Source organism: Podarcis muralis, chromosome Z (genome assembly GCF_964188315.1).
Source record: "Podarcis muralis chromosome Z, rPodMur119.hap1.1, whole genome shotgun sequence".
In the NCBI taxonomy this organism is placed as follows: Eukaryota; Metazoa; Chordata; class Lepidosauria; order Squamata; family Lacertidae; genus Podarcis; species Podarcis muralis.
The window spans coordinates 42,258,797-42,275,857 of record NC_135673.1 but is presented as its reverse complement, the minus strand read 5'-3'; positions in this window follow the sequence as shown (position 1 = coordinate 42,275,857).

Here is a 17,061-nt window from a genome sequence, read left to right as displayed (position 1 = left end):
GTTTCTGAGATTTTTGGCAAAAACATTCCTCCCAACCGTTGTGAGGTGCAGCCCATCGCTTGCCAGAAGTCCATCTTCAAGAAACTGCAGTCCGTGATCTAAGAATCCAAACCGTTCCTGTGTACACCATTTGCGAAGCCTGCTGTTCACTTCCACTATTTTTCCCTCTCTCCCTGGGCCACGTCGTTCAACTGGGAGGACAGTTGAGATGACAATTTGTGCATTTAATTGCTTCAATTTCCTGCCCAGAGCCTCGTAGTCTCTTTTGATCTTCTGGAGGCTATTGCTTGCAGTGTCATTGGTTCCTACATGAACCAAGAGGAAGGGGTATTTGTCAGTGGGTTTTATGATTCCTTGCAGTCGTTCAGTTACATCTTGGGTCTTAGCCCCGGGGAGACAGCACACCTCCCGAGACATCTTGTCAGGCCCACAGATCACTGCTTCTGTTCCCCTCAGTAGGGAATCCCCTATCACCACTACACGCCTCCTCTTAGGTTTGGTTGGGGTTCTTCCGTGAGCTGTCTGTTCCAAGGTCGCCTCCACATTCCCTGAGGACTGACTTTGCTGCTCGTCTTCATATACCTGATCGACTGTAATGAGGGAGAGATCTTCAAATGGAGTCTGTTCTTCGTCTTCCATGCTAGGGGAGAGGACTTCAAAGCGATTGTGTATTTCTAAACAATCAGAGCAAACCCTGGGCCTCCTACTTCTTTGAGTCACGTTTCTCCATATATCTGGCACCTGTGTTGGTGAACTAGCCTCCTTCTCAGGGGTGTCCCCTGTCTCCTTCTTGGTGGAGATGGTGTTCTCTGATGCTTCCAAGAAGAGCTCCAGCTCTCTAATTCTTTGGAGCATAACTACACGTTCCTCCAGTTGCTGGACTTCTAAGAGGGCAATCAACATACAATTGCTGCAGGTAAAGCTGCCTGCAACCTTTGGCAAGATGGCAAACATTGCGCAGGAACCGCAGGCGACTGCAGCTGTTCCCTCACCCTCCATCTTGAGAACGTGTTGTTGGGGGTGGCTACAGTGGTCCTCCATCTTAAAAAGCATGAAGACAGGGCAAATAACCCCCCCCCCAAAAAAAAAACCCCTAGGTCTCCCCCAACAAACGTTTGAGACTAGCTCCCCTAAATCTAAAAGATGGATCAAACTGCGCACGCCTCCCACAGCTAAGCACCTGACTCAACAGAAACCCTGCCCCCTCTGACCTTTGCACAGGGAGAGCAGCTAATCAGCCACAAAGAAACACACACACAAGAAAACCCTTTTGCTCCTCCTTCAGCTGCTGCCCTGCAAGCTCTCACTGGTCCTCACTGGAGAAGTTTTTGACTCTTTGCTTGGTCTTGATCTTTATTCTCATATTTTGCACTAATTTCTTTTTAAAAAAAACCAAAACAAAACACCTTATGTGTAGTTCATACTCTGATAAAGAATGTAATGTAATGCTTGCTAAGTCAGCATTCTGCATAGGAGAGATGACTGTTAACATTCTTCCAACTTGCTCCATGGATGGAAGGTTTTCTTAATATCCGGCATCTGCCTCCTAAAGATTGCATGATGATTCAGTTGTTCCTTGAATAATATAATGTGCATGCCTTCACAATCTTACTGCTGCTGATTAATAAGAATCAAACCTATAATTATTTAAAATCTGCCTACTTTGCAAATAAATTTCAACGTACTATATTTTTAAAGTTTAAACTGATGTTTCAAAATTAGATTTAATTCTTTGTTTTGTGAACCCTCAAAACTGCAGTTTTCTATGGAAGACTCCTGGGTGTCAAAGGGTATTATAGTATAGAATATAGAGGTGGACTGCAGTCAATTTATGGCACTGCTTATTGCATTTTGTATTTCTTTATACTAACTTTGATCATGCACTGCTTGGCTACTTCAGTGATGGAGAAATATTCTCATCTTTTTCCTCTCTGCTGTTCACACTCTGTTGTAATTTTTGTTATGTGAATTAATTTGCTGATCTAGGAAAAATGACAAGACGCACACACGATGCAATCCTGAGCACATTTACGTGGCAGTAAGTTTCTGTGCGCTGCTCTGGTTCGCCAGAAGCGGCTTAGTCATGCTGGCCACATGACCCAGAAGCTGTCTGTGAGCAAACCCCAGCTCCCTTGGCCTGTAGAGGAAGATGAGCGCTGCAACCCCAGAGTTGTCTGTGACTGGACCTAATGGTCAGGGGTACCTTTACCTTTAAGTCTCATTGAATTTGGTTTTACTTCTAAGTAAACATGTTTAGGATCTCACTGCAGGGTGTTTCATTGTTGCCATGATTTAAATTCAGTGAATGTAATTCTTCTGCTGTGGGTGCAAATTCTCATCTTGGTACCCTTGTTTACCATTGCTGACAAGCTACTTAGCAGCTTAGGTACAGCAAAGTTGAACTTAATGAACATGGATGATCTTGCAGAAACCTCTGTTACCTAGCAAGCACTGTTTTTTAATTAGCATGCAGAAAATACCAAAACATAGATTGAGCAGACTTGGTTCATGGAAAGTCCATTAAAATTCTTTAGGGAGACCTCATGATTTCAGGATTTAGGAAATCCTCATGATTTCAGAGTATTAAACCCTCTATTTTAAAAATGCAATTCCAATGAGATTTATTTTAAAAATACTTCTCTATTTCTGCTATTCTTTCCACCGCCAAATCCTTCCTCTCTGACATTTGATATAGGTCACATTCACACCATACATTTAAAGCACATTTAATACACATTTAAAGCCCATGGTTTCCACCAAAGAATCCTGGGAATTATATTTTGTTCAGGGTGTTGAGAATTGTAGTTCTGTGAGATGTTCCCAGGATTCTTCGTAATGTGCTCTAAATGTATGGTGCAGAAGTGACCTTAAGAGTTAAGTGTCTCTTTGCCTTAGAGTTCAAGTGTCCACAACGGCCTCATAGGGGCAAGACAGGAGAGGAGCTGCTGTGCCCATTAGGCCTGGTACTCCTAAGCAGGCCTTACTTAATAAAGAATTATCTTCACTTTGTGTGAATTCTTGCTGGTTGTCTCCCTGGCAGAAAGGCATATAGACTGGAAACTTTTCTTATGTATTCAAATGTTACGTGTGCTGTTAGAGTGTATTCTCTTAAAAGCTCCCCAGTTCAGCTGCCTTGCCATCATCATGTTGGCTCACTGTTTCACACTCTGAAACAGTACAGAAAATGAAATGGCTACTAATTGGGTAGAAAATATACTTATTTTTAAATCTGTATAATTGTATGTTCATCTCTGAAAATATCAGGATAACTTAAGCCTAATTGGAAAGGAGGTGTCATTTTAATCTATGAGAATTCACGATGCAGTGATACAAAGGATACCAATTTCTTTTTAACACAAATTTGAACCTAGCAGCCTGATCTGCAGTGTAATGTTTATAATCTCATTCTTATCATGATAATCACATGAAGGGTTGGTATTATGTTACGTATTGGGCTAGATGCAGATACAACTGGTGATTGCTTTACCATGGTTCAACCACAGAATCTCTCTCACACATACCTTCAAGAATATGAATTGCTACTTTTGGCCTTAATCATGGGTCTTTTGGCAAAAGAAATAACTGGGCTTTGAAATGACAATCCCTGGTAAACCCTAATCACAGGATCATAGAACTGTAGAGCTGGAAGGGACCACGAGGGTCATCTAGTCCAACCCCCCGCAATGCAAGAATCTTTTTGCCCAATGTGGTGCTTGAACCCTTGGCCCTGAGATTAGGATTCTCATGCTCTATCAACTGAGCTAATGTTATATGGTTAATGTTTCTGACATAATAGGATAGTTTGCACAACATGGAAAGTGAAACAATGGCTAACCAACACAATACACAGTATTGTAAACAACCCTGTAATCATTGGGAAAAGGGCGGTGTAGCAATAAATAAATTACAAATTATAAATAAATAAGTAAATTAAAGCTCTGTCTCCGAGCACTCTTTTTATTTTTTATTTTTTGCATCAGAAATCCACTCTTTAAAGCCAAAGTGCAGCCAACAGCAATTCAGGTTTTCTTCATATTGCTGTTTGGTCTGATTCAGATTTAAAGTGGATTTATGTGGGGAGAGCTGTAGAGCAAAAAGTTAAAAAGAGCGCTTGGACACAGAGCTATAAAGTGTTGACAATGCCTGAAAAGCATGGAGGAAATGTGAGTTTGGATAAGCTCCAAGCTAAACCAGAGTTTGGCTTAGCTTATCATCTGAACTGGGAGTCATGGTTAAGCTCTCTTCTCACTAAGCAGAAACTGTCCAGGTGTAGAGGGAGTGGCAGAGCAACAGGAGAGAACGTACAGTTTGTTAGAAGAGCAGTCTAATGTTATATGTAAATAGACACTAGGTGCTTCTGCTGGAGTGTGTTGGATTGCTTACTGTTGATTGTTGTTCCTTGTATAAACAAGTGAAAACAATAAAGTATTGTGGGTGGGTGGAGAAGAGCAGTCTTTTAAATTCTAACAGTCCTTGTGCACCTTACAAAATAAATGGGATTGCTGCATCATGATATTTTTGAAGACAACAGTGTACTTCATCAGATACATGGTGTTGAGGAAAACATAGCATAAAGTGTTGAAGAGGTTCCTAAACTTTCTAAGCATTCCTTCTAAGCCAAAGGAATAAAAGCAATGAAGAGTCCTCAGACGCCTTAAAGTGTAGCATATTAGAAGCTTTAAGTACGAAAGAGTTTCTCTGTTTTCCAGGTGAAGTGGCTAGTAATCGCAAGGAGGCAGAGACCACTGTTGTCAGCTCTCACTTGCATGCTTCCTTTAAGCATCAGATTGCCCACAGCGCGGATAGATAGCTGGACCTTTGGCCTGATTAATCAGGGCACTTCTTAGAGGTGTCATCTAATCATCACACATTTCATTCTGCTTCCCTAGCAGGGATCTGCTCCAGAGTGCTTCTGCCTGGGTGCCTTTAAAGACACGTGCTACTTAAAGCAGTGTTTCCCAACCGGTGTTCCGCGGCACACGAGTGTGCCGTGAGACATCGGCTGGTGTGCCGCGAGATGCCTGGAGGGAGGCGGGCGAGTCGGGCGGCGAGAGGCGGGGCGGCGGCGGCGAGGAGCCGCTCGGCGCGCAAAGCGAGGGAGGCTGGAGCCAAGAGCAGCGGCGAGCAGGAGGCGCTTGGTGGGAGATTCAGCCGAGCCCGAGCTGCGTGCGCTCCCGAACCTCTGGGCGGAGAAGAGCGTGCGTGTGTCCGGCTTAGCGACGGATCCTCTCACCCGGCGCAGCAGAAGACAACCCTCGGGGCGGAGCTCCTGCCACAGGCCTCCCGCCTTCTTCCCCACGCGGGGCAGAATAAGTGGAAACCGGCGGACGCAGCGGGTTTCTCAGCCGCTGCCCGGGTTGCCCCTCTCTCCTACAGAGCCGCATCCATCCCAGCCCCTCCTGTCATCTCAACCTGCCCGTCTAATTTACATACCATCATATCCTCCTTTCTTATTGATTCACTTAGATTTAGTCTTACATTTCTCGCTTTGTCTCCGTAGACTGCGCGGAGGGAGAGCCAGAGAGAGGCATCGCTCCTGCGCGGCGGGAGAGGGAGCAGCCGGAGCGATGCCCCAAACAAGCTGAATTCCGAGCGAGGGACTGAGGGGGGAGGGAAAAAACTTCACTTTCGTGCGTCCCTCCCGGCGTGACGCTGCGCGCTGACGTCACGGGGCGGGGCTTTAATGGTGGTGTGCCGCGAGATTTTTTTTCAGTAAACAGGTGTGCCGTTGCCCAAAAAAGTTTGGGAAACACTGACTTAAAGAAACACTAAAAAGGTAAAGGTACCCCTGCCCGTACGGGCCAGTCTTGACAGACTCTAGGGTTGTGCGCCCATCTCACTCAAGAGGCCGGGGGCCAGCGCTGTCCGGAGACACTTCCGGGTCACGTGGCCAGCGTCACAAAGCTGCATCTGGCGAGCCAGCGCAGCACACGGAACGCCGTTTACCTTCCCGCTGGTAAGCGGTCCCTATTTATCTACTTGCACCCAGGGGTGCTTTCGAACTGCTTGGTTGGCAGGCGCTGGGACCGAGCAACGGGAGTGCACCCCGCCGCGGGGATTCGAACCGCTGACCTTTCGATCGGCAAGCCCTAGGCGCTGAGGCATTTACCCACAGCGCCACCCGCATCCCCAAAAACACTAAACGCTAGTTATTATTTGTGTGAGACAGAGGTGGTCAGTGGCCTGAGGCAGAAAGTTCAAAATGCATTCCCATTCTGGTAGTTCATTATAGATTGGCTAAAATGTATTTTTCTATTTGTAAATCCAAATGGTTTCATTGCAATGGACACCTAACCCTTCACTGCAATTCTTGTGGACATTAAAAAACAAAAAACCCACAAACACCCTATGCAAAAAATGTTTCTGAGGCTTTTTGTTCTAGTTACTATTAATAATAAGATTTTATTTTTATGATATGACTATGTCATTGAATTAGCTGGTCCTAGAGTAAAATGAAAGGTTTCAATTTATTTGTTTGTTTGTTTGCTTGCTTTAGAAGTATCAAAGATGCCAACAAATAAGCTTTGAATACTGGAAGTTGCTAGGGAAAACTTAAGACCCATTGTTTTGATAGATCCTATTGTCAATTGTCATTTACTTAATATAATGTACTCCATCTCAGCTAACAGATTCGTTGAATGCTGAGACAGATACTTGCTTCTGTATGTATAGCTCAGCCACTTCTTCCTCTGGTAACTTTTATGAAAATTAAAGCTCTACATAACTGGGTGGGTTTTTTTTACAGGATTATCGATGTTGAAAATGTTAGAAAGGCCAGGATCATTGACATATACAGAAATTTGAAAATGTTAATTATAAAATAAGCCATCAACAGCTAGTCAACCCTAGGAATGCGTTGAGAATGGAGGTTAAGAATTGGGGCACAAATTTAATTATACCTAACCTGCTCTGGAGCTAGGACCTGAAGCATTGGATTCAAGTTACAAGAAAGGAAATTCTGACTAAACATCAGGAAGAACTTTCTGACGGTAAGAGCTGTTCAGCAGTGGAATGGACTCCATCAGGAGATGGTGGACTCTCCTTCCTTGGAGGTTTTTAAGCAGACAGGATAACCATCTGCCAGGGATGCTTTAGTTGAGATTCCTGCATTGCGGGACGTTGGACTAGGTGGGCCTTGGGGTCCCAATTCTACAGTTCTATGATTCTGTGATAATGCTTCCAAAATAGTGTTGCACACACATTATTCTTTGACTGACAAAGGGAGCAGGTTAGTGAGAAGCACAGATAAGCACTTATATATGGCCAAATGGTGATAAAAGATTTTCATCTTGAAAGGGTAGGGTATCATCCTGCATACCTAGGACAGCATCCACCTGGAATGGGCTGTAGCTGAGTGATAGAGCACCTGCCTTCCATGCAGAAGGTCCCAGGTTCAATCCCTGGCATCCCCAGGTGGGGCTCAGAGAGATTCCTGTTTGAAACCCTGGAGAGATGCTGCCAGCCAATGTAAACAATAGTGCGCTAGATGGACCAATGTTCTCACTACAGTATAAGGCAACTTTCTGTTCTGCACGTCTCTATGGGGTTTTGTTCCCTTTTTCTTCTATGCATGCAGTAAATGCCTTCCCTTCCTTCCCAGGTGAATTGAATGTTGAATGTAGGAGGAAAACAGCAAGCATGGATGTTCATCGGGCATAAACAACATGTGTTTTCTTCCCTTCAAATCTACTCATTGCATAAACCTCAGATTCCTTGAGATGCAAATGTGTTTGCTCACAAACACAATGCATCCTTCAGAGGCCTGCTGAATTTTTGACAATATAATGTTAACGTTAGTCACTGAAGGCTTCAAAGGAATGAGCAAAACAGTAATTTCTCCTCTGCACAGACACACTTGCCTCTTTTTTTATTGAACACTTTTACCCAACTAGGGGACAGCATATGCCTTGACTATAGATATACTGTGGTACCTCTGGTTAAGAACTTAATTCGTTCTGGAGGTCTGTTCTTAACCTGAAACTGTTCTTAACCTGAAGCACCACTTTAGCTAATGAGGCCTCCTGCTGTCACTGTGCCACCGCTGTGCGATTTCTGTTCTCATCCTGAAGCAAAGTTCTTAACCCGAGGTACTATTTCTGGGTTAGCAGCGTCTGTAACCTAAAGCGTCTGTAACCCAAGGTACCATTGTATGTGTTTGGCAGTGTACACACAGAGATTGATAATAAATTGTACTGGGTCTGACTTATGTAAGGGAAGAGGTAACCATCATTTATACTTCCTGTGCTTCACTTTACATTCACAAACTAACTTGTGAGAAGGTGTGCCAGAGCACCATCTAGAACAGTGAGAACCATGTGTACAGAAGCTGTTAGGATGTGGGTATGAGGAATGTATTTTAAGATCTCTGCTTTTAAGAAGGGCTCTCAGCTGCAGTCAATCATTTAACAGAACATCTAAGGCTTTGTTTCTGTGGAGCAGAAAATCAATACTTATCTCTGCAAGGTGTGTGTGTGTGGCTAACTGATGACCAGACTTTTTAATTTGTTAGTAAAGAAAGCAGTAGACTAACATGTGATAAGATAATCCAATTTTAGCAAGGCTAGTAGCAAGAATCCTCTTGGAACAAAATTACAGGCTTGGTGTTAAAAGTTTTATGTCACTAAAACCAGAAATGTTTCATTTCCTGCCTTCTGCGAATTGTAGCCTCAAGCGATAAATCAGTGTGGGTGGTGGTGGTGGTGGTGTTTTTTCGTTTTTTTTTTGTTTTTTGTTTTTGTTTTTTTGGTTAAGTACACAATCCACCTACCTAGTCCTGGGTTGCACTATTTACATGTTACACACATTAGGAAATGTGGGGTTAAAAGAGTGTGATTTACCGAAGGCCACAGTGTGAGCACAGAACTATGGAAGGGTCAAGTTAACCCTTGCTTCCATTAAGTCCATAGATTTTTCAAAGGAAATTGTATTATAAACTTGATTAGGAGGGAGGGCTACTATCTCTGTCTGACTGTGAGAAAGCAACTACATGTTAAATTAAATCACTTGTGGCCTGAATCAAGATAAAAAGTTTTTATCTTTCCTTACCAGTGCCAGAGGTGGTTTTAGGGCAGCATGACCAGTTCTACCGCACTGGGCACTGAGCCTAGGGGGGCTGCAAGGTGTTGCAACTCTGACATAGTGAAATGAGCAGAATGGAAGGGGGTGGGGTGGGGTGGGTTTTGGCTTCACAGAGTGCTGCTGAAATTTGAAAGATCAAAGTCCACCCCTGCCAATGCCAGAATGTTTGTTTTAAAGTCATCACTGCTTTGTGAATGGTGATGCTTACTGTTTTATATACATTAAAGCTGCAATTTGTCACAAGTACCTAACATATGGTTACCAGATTTTTTTCACTGAATCTGGGGACATGTTTTTTTTTTTTTTTTAAGCTGAGTAGCAACAGGGAGTCAGTAGTGGGGATGGTGAGGCAAAAGACCCTGGGCCCAAGCACACATGCATATTGTAAAAAGGTGCAAAGCCCTTCTTTCGCACCCTGTGAAACATAAATGCGCAGTTTTTTAAAAACTGGGCAACAGCGCGCCACCCACCCATGCCTCCCAAGCCTCCCCTGATCTCCTTCCCCCTTTGTTTTGACAGATTAGGAGAGGCTCGGGAGTCACAGGCGGCCAGCCATTGCCCAGGAGGGGCCAGCCTGATAGTGCAGTTTGCTCTGGCTGGCTACAGGAGCTGCTCGCTGCCATGTCGCAGGAAAAATGGCGGGCAGCGAGCAGCTCCTGAAGCCAGCCAGAGCCAACTGCGCTAACTTGCTGGCTCTGGGCTGCTGAGGCTGCTGCTGCCACGTTTCCCGGGGACAGATTTGCAAATCTGGGAATATTCCAGGGACAGAATTTGCAAATCTGGGAATATTCCGGGGACGGAATTTGTTCGGGGACAAATTTGCAAATCCGGGGACTGTCCCCTAACCTAAAAGCCAATTCTTGCCCATGAAAGCTTCTGTTGCAATAAATTTGTCAGTCTTAGGGTGCCACAAAACACTTTGATGTTTTTGTTTTCTAAACAATAGGTAGACTATATATGATTTCCATGCCAGTATTGCTCTTCCCCGTGTGTGGGAAGTGCTAGAAATTACAGTGGCCTTAAAAAAAAAAAAAAGCTTTTACAAATTTGCCTTTTGATTGACCTAGGAATACTTTTGAAATTAATTGTTGCCAAGTTAGGCTTGCTCCTGCTGAGACAGGCAGTGAGCACACTAGACTGAAATCTGCAGCTGCAACCCTTGAATAAAGGATGGGAAATAGCATTGGAAGACACAAGATCTACCCACCTTGGAAGAATGGCAGATGCAAGTAATTGACTACATGGAAATGGCGGAGATGACTGGCAGAATCCGAGACCAGGGAGAAGAGTTGGTGGAAGAAGATTGGAGGAAATTTAAAATATATTTACAGAAATATTGTAAAATGTATGAATGCTGATGACATTGAAATGAAATGAAGGGGTTCTAGTAATAAGATAGATAAAGATTAGAAATTATAAATTTGGAATTTAATATAAGTAAGGATATGAATTTGCTGAACCAACTGCTAAAAAAGGGATACAAAAAAGGGAGGCATGAGGAAGTTGGGAAAATAAGTTATCAAAGATAAGAAAATAGAAAAGAGTGATTTGTGTTTTACCTCTTTGTGTCTGTATTGATTTTTTCTTTTTCCCTTGTTAGGTTAAATGTTTGTAGTTTTGTATTGTGAAATTTTGTATGTTTTATATCCCCTCAGTGTTTATATTGTTTTTGTGAATGTTTTTTCCCCCCTATTGTTAAACTTAATAAAATATTATTATTTTTTTAAAGAAATAAAGGATGGGAAATAAGTGGCCCTTCAAATGGTGATTTCCAACTTCCATGACCCCCAACTAGTATGGTCAATAGGCGGGGATGATGGGAACTGGTGTCCAGCCGTATCTGGGGGGGGGGTCACAGATTCGCCAACCACTCCTATCTGATGCCTATCTGATTCCCCGCACCCCAATGCATTATAAACTTTAAGCAGGAGCATTACCCCTTTATTACTCGGAAGTCTTTGCTTACTGGGAGCATTATAAGAAAAAGGAGCTTTCAGGCACCATCCTAGATTATCTCTACACAGCTGCCCCTTACTCTGTAAGGTTGTTCTTCCAGTTTAACTGTCAGTATACATTCCCTCAATTTCTACCCATTCTATTATTGAAAGAACATGTCCCTGGTCATTTGTTGGTACACAGCGAGTAAGGTTATGATGCTTGCCTGCTCCTGATAAGCTTATTTTTCCTTCAGAGCTGGAAAGAAGTTGCTGCAAATGCCTTGGGCAATAGCTTCTGTTTCTTGCCCCTATGATATATAATGGACACTGCTAAAAATGTTTTTGTTTTGAATTTTGCCATGGATTCTCTGCCCCTGCCCTGCCCCTGTTCACATTCACTTGTAGGAACTGGGGGACAGCTATTGGACTGGAGGAATAATATTTACTGTTGTATGGCACATTTCAAACGTTTTGAAAGCTCTTTCAACCACCCTATGTGTTAGGTCTGTATTATTAATCCCATGTTGGCAGATTGGGTAGTGGACTGAGTCTGAAGCAAGTGTAACTTGTCATGGCTTGTCTAGTGAATTTATGGCTGATGTGACATTTTGTTTGAGCAGGGATTTCATGGCTCACATGTTTTCCTGTGACATTGAACTATTTGGTTTCAAGATTTCAACACCCTCAATGGCTTGGGACCAGGTTACCTGAAATATCACCTCCTCCAATATGTAACAATTCTGATCTTAATACAGTGGTACCTCGGGTTAAGTACTTAATTCGTTCCAGAGGTCCATTCTTAACCTGAAACTGTTCTTAACCTGAAGCACCACTTTAGCTAATGGGGCCTTCTGCTGCCGCCACGCTGCCAGAGCACAATTTCTGTTCTCATCCTGAAGCAAAGTTCTTAACCTGAGGTACTATTTCTGGGTTAGCAGAGTGTGTAACCTGAAGCGTATGTAACCTGAAGCGTATGTAACCCGAGGTACCACTGTATTGTTTTGGAGGTTCTACTCTGAGTTCCCCCACCAAAGGAAGTAAGGTGGGTCACCACCAGTAAGAAGAGGGACTTTTTAATAGTGGCATCTTGGCTACCAAACAGCTGTCCCAGCGAGGTTCATCTGGTACCCTCCTTTCAGTCCCTTTGGCACCAGGTGAAGCTCTTTCTGTTCAACCATTATTTATGGACATCATATATATCTCCATCATAATATCTCCTTATTTTAACTTTTGGAGTATAGTGGGTTTTGTTTTTGTTGTTTTTTATTTTGGCTTGGGTTCATGTCTTGTTTTCATATTTAATTTGTTTTCCTACATAAGCTGCCCAGAGAATTTTATGTTATGGAGCAGCACACAAATACCGTGAATTCATTTGTGGAGGTCTGTATGGTGACTTTTGTGTGCCAGTATAAGTGGAGAGTGTGACTATCAGAAAAGGAACTCTTATAGTGTTTGAGAAACTAATTACATCAGACCCTAGATCACCTCATTTGCAGTTGCAGAATAAGAATAATAGCCATAATGATTACTATTGTCCCTGGTTTAGCACAACCACAGGTGTAGTGATTGTGCCCGGTGCACTTAAGCAGCAGTAATTACTTACTGGAGTGGAGCACTGCACAAAGCTTCTCTAAGGAAATGAACCACACCTGTGAACTTATAAATCTTGAATGTCTTTAAGTTCGGATATCACTAGAGAGAAGTGAGAAGGATGTGTGTGGCTGGTTGGTTGCAGTGGTTTTTTCTTTCTTTTCTGTTTCATTAAGACAGAATAAAACTCTTAAAAGTTTCTAAAGAGTTCTGCTGACATGCCTGCCAACTACTGAATTGTTCGTGGAATTCCAGTCTTGGATCAGCTTACAGTGGTACCTCGGGTTACATATGCTTTAGGTTACAGACTCTGCTAACCCAGAAATAGTACCTCAGGTTAAGAACTGTGCTTCAGGATGAGAACAGAAATCGCGCAGCGGCGGCACAGCAGCAGCGGGAGGCCCCATTAGCTAAAATGGTGCTTCAAGTTAAGAACAGTTTCAGGTTAAGAACGGACCTTCGGAACGAATTAAGTACGTAACCAGAGGTACCACTGTACTGTATTTTATTTGCTTTCCAGTCTTGCAATGACAGTATAAAGCCATTAGATGGTGCTACTTTGCAACCATAGCTTCTCTATCTGGCATGCTCTGAAGTACAGTGGTACCTCGGTTTAAGAACTTAATTCGTTCCGGAGGTCCATTCTTAATCTGAAACTGTTCTTAAATCTGGATCAGATTTAGGGCTCATGTACACATCCGCTGGTGCCGCACATGGGTCCAAGCAGTTCTCCCCTTGCTGCCCTACTCTGCAAGGGAAATTATTATTATTATTATTATTATTATTATTATTATTATTATTATTATTATTATATTTATTTATACCCTACCCACTCTGGGCGGCTCCCAATCAAGTGTTAAAAACAGTACAGCATTAAATATTAAAAACTTCCCTGAACCCACTCTTTAGTGATAGTTCGGAACAAATGGCAATCCAGGGAAAACCTGAGTTGTCATTTGGTCTGACTGAGCACTAAAGAGCAATTTTCCTGGGGGGGGGGGGGCAGCGGCACAAGAGGAAGTGTGGATAAATCTTTGCTGCTCTTTCAGTTGAAAAAGTGTACTGTCTTGAATATTAACTTGTTTGACAGCCCAGCATGGTACTGTCTCCTGGGTTATGATTCACATAAAAGGCTAATGCTTTGCAATGAAAATGACACTGGTTCTAAGTTCCTGGCAAACATACTGATTATAAACTCATATAGTGCTGAGGGCCACTGTGGTGAAGAATGAGAAGACACAAGATTCACTAGCAAACTTTGGTCCAGTCATGCTCTCTCAGTGTGGCCTATCTCAAAGGGTTGTTGCGATGATAAAATTAGGGTGGGAGAGAACCATGTAGGAGACAACCTTAAATTCTATGGAAAAAAATAATTAAAAGTGTCAGTGAAGACTGCTGTTTAATGGCAATATCTTGAGAGGCAGCTGAACCTATGCCAAAAAAGGGCAAAGTCATGCCAAAATCATGTTTCCGTTCACCATCTTGATTTAAAACAGCACGCAGCATCCAAAAATTGACCAAAGCTCCTTCCCCCATCTCGGGAAACCTTGTGTCACACTTATCAGCAGTAGCTCGATAGGTGCCCAAACTCATAGAGAACAGGTGGACAGGCAGGCAAACTATTTCCCAAAATATATAGATCTTTAACTACATGGAAACCAAACACCTGTCCTGAACTATGAATATGTGATTTATACTTGAGCAGTTGAGAACATTCCCCTTGAGATTTTGAAGTTAACTGCAGCAAAGTTGATGATGTTCCATGAATAAAATGCCTCAAAGGTTGCCCACTTTTAATGCCTGTCTTCGGTCTAAACATACATAGTTTTATTCTCCCATCTGAGCACTTCTGTCTGATATTACTGTATGGACTTGACTCTGGCCACATCACAATTTGCTAGTTCACACACTGTTAATTCAACTTGTGTTCCTGGTATTGCAGGAGCCCCACAGTTGTTACAAGCCTTAGCATAACAGAATAAAGAGGAGGAGGGGATGGGTGTAATGGTGTGCTGCATTCTGTGATTATTCTGACAAACATTTCTTTGTGACATGGCTGTCTTCTTCACTCAGACTCTGCCCACATGGTACAATAGCTTAGCATCTGCTAGACATGAGGGGAGGGTTCTCATGAAATGAAGACGAGACCAGAATGTTACCTAGCCTGACACTGAGCAGTCAGTGAGGCAGATGCTACTGGAACATAGTGCAGACTTTTTACTTTTTCATGTTCTTTTGCTGCTTTTTTGAAATAGCTTTTCCAGAACAATCAAAATAACACCCATGGATATTTTGCACATGCAGATCATGAGAGAGTATTTTTAAAATACAACAGGGCTACTAGTCATATTTCTGTTGTTCTTATTGCTCAACTTTTCTTTTATTACGTCTTGTAAATTATGCTAGTTTTGTTCCCGGTTCTCATGTTGCTCAACTCTTGATTTTTATTATATACTGTAAATCATATCAGGGTGTTTTTTGGTTACCAGTGAGTATTTTGGCAGCCTGTGGAGATTTTCCTGTGGGTCGGTCTCTTCTAGTGCTGGGAAGTATTGAAGGGTGAGATCCTTTGGCGATGCTGTTTAGGCTCCAAATGTATAAAAAGTAGAATAATATTTTACCTATGTATCTGAACACTTAATGCAGGGGTGGGTGATCTTTTTCAGTTCAATGGCCACATTGCCTTCTGGAGAACCTTCCAGGGACCATAGGAGAGTAGTTGGTGGGGCCAGAGGCAAAGGTAGGCAGAACAGTGGATGCAACTCTTACTTTGTACAGTACAGTAGTCTACATTCCTGCTATGCAAAAGGTAAAGGTATACACATACATCCCCCACAAAACAGTGTACAACAGGGTGTTGCAGGCTGACAAGGAAGCATAGGGAGAGAGGGGGATATGTTGTAGTTAAACTCTAAGCACAGCAGCCTGTTCTGTTTTAAGAACTGCTGGAAGTAATATGATCCTGCACATACTGCCTGCAGTTGACCTAGGAACAACCCAGGGAAACATGAGACCATAGAAATAAGGGCTTATCTTGATCATCAGAACATTTTGCCCTTTGCATAAGCAGAATAAAATGAGCCCTGATGCAGGTACATCCCAACTCCTGTAAACTCCTTGTAACACCCTAAAACCTTGCAATACTGTACAGTGCACCTTGTTCACCTCTCACTTGAATGGCATTTAAGGGCTTCCTTCTGGCATTTCTCCCTCTCTCAGACATGGATGTTGTAGAAGTTCTGATGAAACTGATTAAAACAAAGGGAAAATGAGAAGAGTGGTGAGGGAGATCCCTAGCTTTGGGCACCGTCTCAAAAAGAAGGTGCCCAGAGGCAGATGTGCACAAAAGATCCTAAACATTAGGGAGACTAAAATACGAGAGGAGGTATTCTTGCAGATATATGCTGGGCTCTAGGCTCTAAAGGTGATAAGTGGAATCTTAAACTCAGCCTGGAAAATTACTGGAAGCCAATACAGGCCAGCAAAGTTTATCTAACGTGCTTTGTCGCCAGTTCCTGGCGATAGCCTTCAGAAATATGCTGGGGCAGCTAGCCCCAAAACAGCATACAAGTACACTGTACTTTGAGCCATAGTGGTGTTTTCCAACAGAGGGGCGGTATGAGAGAGGATTGTCCTCAGAATGCCACAAGTGCATTAACTCACCAAAGGACCTTTCTGAATGTTGCAAAGTAGTGAAGGAAAGAGAGAGAGAGGTTTTTATTTTATTTTTCTTTACCAGTATTTATATTGCCACTGACATAGAAAGCAGATGGCCACAGTGGTTCTCCTCCCTTCCCTTATAAGTGGCACTTTGTTTTGGCATGCTAATTCTTCTTTGGTTCCCCAAAATAGCAAAACAGGCAGAGTCAATTATTTTTGGACTATGCTGTGTGTGGAGCAATTAGTTGCACATGGCAGTTGGTTTTTAATGCAACGTAGGCTCCTCTTCGGAGCTGGCATCACTTGGCTATTCCTTTTATGACAGAAGGGGGCTGTCTTTGCAAAACTGCAGACAAATTCAGTAGCTTATCCGGTTTTGCACACACTAATTAGCTCTTGCTAAGCAAGGCAGTTGGCCCTGCATTTTCAAGGTTTGGCTTTCAATACGTGCAAGGGTAAGCAAAGAGGTGGCAGGCGATAGTAGAAGGCTGACACACGGTCCTTTTTATTGAAGTGGGAAGGAGACTTAAGTGTGAGCTCTTCAGGAGAACTTTGCTAGAGGTACTGGCCTTGAGACAAGCCACACTTTCCTTCCTCTCAACTACCCAGCCAGTTTGGATGACACTCTTAACAGGGCAAGTGGCTTAATTGCACTGAATTTTTAAGCACAACACAAGTCGCACACATTCTGAGCATTACAAGTCAGAAATTCATTTTTCTAAATGAAAGCTATTGTGGGCAGATCCCTGCAACCACGAAGGCTCTAGCCAGTTGCCTCATGTAAATTAGGAAATTT